The sequence below is a fragment of the Melanaphis sacchari genome, unplaced genomic scaffold, assembly GCF_002803265.2.
Source record: "Melanaphis sacchari strain LSU unplaced genomic scaffold, SCAv2.0 Contig0_pilon_pilon, whole genome shotgun sequence".
NCBI classification, from domain to species: Eukaryota; Metazoa; Arthropoda; class Insecta; order Hemiptera; family Aphididae; genus Melanaphis; species Melanaphis sacchari.
The window spans coordinates 16614379-16620067 of record NW_020270366.1 but is presented as its reverse complement, the minus strand read 5'-3'; the positions used below and the strand labels follow the sequence as shown (position 1 = coordinate 16620067).

At 28.5% G+C, this 5689-nt stretch overlaps 1 protein-coding gene across 4 annotated transcripts in view; it reads right to left on the bottom strand.

Moving 5' to 3' along the window:
• Positions 1-3899: 3899 nt before the first annotated feature.
• LOC112603592 (leucine-rich repeats and immunoglobulin-like domains protein 2) overlaps positions 3900-5689 on the bottom strand; it is a 118126-nt gene continuing 116336 nt past the window's right edge. For all 4 annotated transcript variants that reach the window (XM_025352244.1, XM_025352252.1, XM_025352270.1 and 1 more), the window contains one exon: positions 3900-5689. The gene's annotated coding sequence lies outside the window, so the exon portion shown is untranslated.

The window sequence follows — 5689 nt, the reverse complement described above, 5'->3', positions numbered from 1 at the left end:
ATACCTGTTAATTTTATGTAATTATATTTTGAACTCCTGGATCCCCACACGAGTCCGCTCAGTGGGGCCCAGTACTCTTAAACGGGCAAGGGAAGATAAATTAATAATATAATATAGCCAATAAAGGTAATTAGTTGACGAGTGATAGAAAAGTTCCAAAATGTTCACTATATGCATGGTTACATAGATCGGTTGATGTAATAAAATAATATTAAGCTTCTTCTATTGTTATTATTTGTTTATTTCTTATTATAATCTACGTCTTTAACTTTGGGAATGGTTTTTGGAAGAAAATTGGATCAAGTTGGTAGTTGGTACCCAAGACGGGTGCAGACGTTTGCTCCGTAGACTGTAGAATTACTATACTTTTATAGTTGCAAAACGAGGGTTTTATAATTTATTAATTTATGACTTGTAAGAGATTAATGTTATTGCTAAAGTAGAACATTCTAACAATCTGATATTTTTGGTTAATTAAATTAGTGATAGATAATAATATAGGTGCACAATGATCCTGGTAAATCTTTAACTGATTTCTAAAATCCATAGGCGCAATTTAGATTAAATTTATGAGGGTGCTAGATTTATGTTGACCAAAATGACCTGTGGGTGACTTTTATACAACACCATTCATATATTTTCGTTGAACAACCTTATTATTTATTAATAATTTATAATAAAATAAAATATTAATAAAGAAAATAAAAAAACAAATTTCAAATATAACTTATAAGTAATTCCATTTTTTATTTTTTATATTATATTAAAGATATACGTCTTTGAGACATATTAAAATTATTTATTATTTTATCTTTATTAATTTTAGTGCTTAGATCTTTCTCAATATTAATAACTGTTTTTCATTTACAAAATAGCTGAAAGACGTTTCGGCGTAATCGTTATCGATTATCGATATTCGTTTTATAAAATCTTCTTGAGTACCTAATTAATACATAATAATTTATTAATCACAATATAAACAATAAATTGACAATAATATTTTCTATATTATTCTGATCAGTGATCGGTATGTTTAATTATTATTAATATGAAGATGAAAAGTCCTAGAATCAAATCTATCTTAATGTTCATGATATAATATTATCATAAGTCATAATTTATAACCAATAAAAATTCGATGATGTTATTAAAAATTTAGGGGTGCTAATAGGAAATTTGAGGATGCTAAGCTCCAAGCATCCCCCAAATTGTGCAATTTGCGAATGGATTTTAATAAAATCCATTCGTCTGTATAAACATCTGGGCATCAGTGGAAAATTCTAATAAACCCTGGAAAATTTACTTATATTTAAGAAAAGTAACTTTCTTTTACTTTAAAGAGTTGAGATATGTTAATATGTTATACAACTTAGGTCAAATATCTCGAAATTATTCTGGATAAAATATATTAAATATTGAAATCCTTAGCATATGTAAAAAAAAAAAAATTTTAGTAAACACCGTCATCTGATGCGTCTTTTATTTGAATCCAGTCAATCCAGGCGATTGATTTATAAAAAATAAAACTACAGAAGTTACTACCAAGACTTGTTAGTTGCTTGGGCTTACGTTATGCAAATCTAGGGATGCGCCAAACCTCAAATTAACACAATCCAAACCATTCAATTCATCGCTCTCATCCGTCTAATAAACTTAGCTCTCCACGGATAATGTAATAAATGAATCTTTACTCAAATACCTGAAAATGAAAACTGTAGATCAACTACCTACCCCAAAGCCATTATTCAAGGGTTTCACTTAGAACTTTATCAGTATTTTAACCATTTGATTTATCACCAATTACCATCCATTCTTACTGACAACCCACAAGCTTATAAATAAACTAATTCGCTGAAGGGCTTCATTATCACTTCATTTATATATCGTGTTAAATAAATACAGATTGTATTTTTTTTTTTAGATAAACAAAAAGACAGGTTACAACAAAAATAATATAATATGACAATAATGTAGGTAATTAGGTAATGCCTGAACAAATTTTTTTTTTTTTAATAATTTATTTCAAAAGAGAAAAACTCACATAAAAACATGGCCTTACTCCATTTTATTATATAGTATTACATAATAATGATGGTTTTTATTACGGATATGTATACGTGATGTAAATGCATATTACATGAACACTACACTACTACTTTAATATTATATTCACGATATTGATATTATAATAATATTATGAAAATACAACAATATTAAAATATGCGTACGATAATAATAATTTTTTAATAATAATAATATAAATACAATATAATGATATAGTTATAATAATAATAAAAAAAAAATGATTACATTTTGGGATATGCATTTTATAGATATGTATCGCTGTTAAATGTCTATATTAATCAATATAGTTATTAATGTGTATTATATAATAATAATAATAATAATAATAATAATAATTATAATAATAGTTATTATATCCTAATAGTCTTAAAATGTATAAACTCATAAATCACATATAAATGTATTTAAAATTACGTAAGTCGTATGCTAATTATGTCTTTGGCAATACCCTGTGAGACGATGCCGATAACGACCTTTTGACACGACACAATTGATGGTACTTAATTTTTGTTTTATGGATGTTTTTCTAAAACATTTTATTTTATTTTTTTAATGTTATTCTACAAACGCCTCACCGGGTTTTGCAAAGAACCATAAGCTTTCATCGTTACGTAATTTATTAAGATATGTATTGCGAATGGTTTTTAAGCTTAAATATTAATGATAATAATATTATAATCAATCATATAATATGTAAATAACACTCTTCAAACATTCCTACAAATATATCTAGCAACTATATTATAATGACTTAAAAACATTTTTTGTTTAGTTATAGTAATAATTATCTACAAAAATTTCTAAATTTAAAATCGTATTTGGTTAATATTTTTCATATTCGTGTATGTGTATTGTTACATAGCGCATAAAATCTCATATTTATACGTGCAAGATATAATATAGTAGATACTAAATTCTTATAATATGAAGACACTATTAGAAAAACCGAAATTAAAATCAAAATTCAGATCGGAAAACATCACGTGCATAAAGTTTAGTGAAGTGGGTATACCTATAGGTTGAAAAATATTTTACAATATTATGTATAATTATGATGTATTTATGGGCAACGCGTGTACAGAGCTAATACGTCAAATGTTTGACGACCAGTTATTTTGATTACCTACATGTGTTTAATATGGCAGTTATATAGACCGTTTAATACCTTTGCTAATAGACAAGAAGTGATAGCACGCCGGGAGTGGAAAGATAGAGGGAACTTTTCCGTGACTGTGACTGAAAATTATCATTAGGTATCATAAATAATGTTATGCCATTATACCATCGATTTTAGAATTTACAAAAAGTACTTAGTTTATTCTAAAATCAATGATTATACTATCAGTGTGTGTTGTTTGTCCTTCATTTTATCATCCGTTGTTCAAATTAGAATGCCTGAAAATTAATTTTGAATTTAATTTATAACTTGAACATGGGTTGCAATTAATGTATTATTAATGTGTTTTAAGAGATTTTTATAGGGCTGGTTTTAATACTAATATTATGGATACTCAATATATCAGGTCAAACATTATTCACCCGACTATAAGGATTAACGTCTTGTATCAATAATAATAAATACATATATAACATTAGGATTAATATGCATAGTAAAACTGAAAATTAAAAAATGAGTATTAAAAACAGTGTTTAAAATTAATGAGATTTAGAAATGAATAGGAATATCTGTGGTTCCATATTCTGTATAATATAACTAGACAAATTTTGTTCATTAGTCATTACTAATTAGTCTATGTTTTTTTTATAGGCACATTATTTTTAGTTAAAATTTTAATAAGAATTAAGTTATTACAGTCACACTTTGTTGTAAATTTTTAATTAATAAAGTCAATTTGTTTTAAGTAAATATTTAATTTTTTTTTTACTTCTGAAACGGACGACGCTGCGAGAAATTTAATAGTGCAAATAAAACCATTGATTATGTGTGCATTAAGCGTACGATAATTTGCATTAGTACACCTGGTGGTGTTAAAGGGGACTAAATAATTGCGATGTTTTTACGCTTGTCTTAAATCTTAACGCCTTTGTCATTCAAATTTTAAATTCAAATTTCTTGTCTATTATAGTATGAGGTCTATGGGCTGCCTACTTCCTAGTATATAATATATATGATGGGTCGGTAACCTATACGACAAAAATGTTGAATTTTCGTTGTTGGATTGCAGACCATTTTGAATCCCCGCCTACGTTTGAATATTCCCAACGGATGGTTGTAATCCTCAATAGTGACGTTCGTAAACTAACAGCCCGACGATAATCATATGGACATACAACAAGTAGCTGGTGGTACATGCACGTGTGTTATATTGTGTGTAGGGTCGTACAATTTGACGATGATATTATAACGATGGAAGAACAAAAAAAAAAAAAATAAAAACTTGACGATTAAGTTGAAGGTTTCGTGTTCTGTGTTTGTTGGATGGGTTTTTTCCACGGTTATAATTTTAAATTAAAAATAATTACCATAGCGCTATACGCTGTTGTATAATGCATTCGACGTCACTGTAGTCGAAAACGATCGATGAATTCTCGGAGCGTGTCCTAATCGTTTTACCTAGGTACCTACACATACTGTTTTACCTAACGGCTATCACCGCGGTGTCCGAGTGGTGCATGCTTGTGTTGTCCACTCTACATTGCGACATTATAATGTAAATTATAAAATTGTAAACAACACGCTCAAGGGGTAGATATTTGAAAAGCGAATAATGTTTCCGCTGAAAAACAAAAAAGTACTTTACGTAAACTGAACTGGACTCGAAATAGCACACGCGTGTCTATGAGTAGCGCTACACATTTTTTGTGCTACGACGATAATATATAATATTATTATTAATATATTATTGTGTTACGATTAAATTATTATTAACTATTTAATATATTATATATGCTTAAATATGATACGGATGATATGTGGTTGATATGTTGTCGGCAAAAGGTCCAACGTTCGTTGGCCAAATTGATAGAACGATAAACGAAAAATATTCATAAAAAATAAAAAATAAAGAATATACAAACACGTGAGTGTATGTGATATTATTATATTGTGTAAATCGAAAACGCATTGTACGACTGTCCTGTTGTGTTGGTTCGATATCGATATGAAGTTTATCGTATCGTAACAGTGTACCGCACCAATAACAATGGCTGTCGTCGAGGTGCGTCGTTTCGTTTTTATTTTTTTTCTTAAAGACGAAGAACAATAAATAAATAAAAACAAAAAAATAATATCATGCGACGAGAGCAGGTCTAAACACCGCGAATTTTAACGCTCTCCGTCCGATCGTTTTCTGTAGTTGAGGCACTATTAGAGTAGTAACTGGTAATGAGTTATTATTGCGTTTTTGAACATTCATAAGTAGGTACCTACAATATTATAGGCACCGGTCTTAGCACACTGGCATATTTGATATATTTATTTAATATCAACGCAAGTTGTGAGGTCATGGCTGTTGTAGGCGTGTGCTATAATAAATAATAACATATATGTATGATCTATGTGTTAGATAGCTTGTGTGTATTTGCAGAGTGTAAGCGTGTGTGTGTGTGTGTGTGTGTGTGTGTGTGTGTGTGTGTGTGTGTG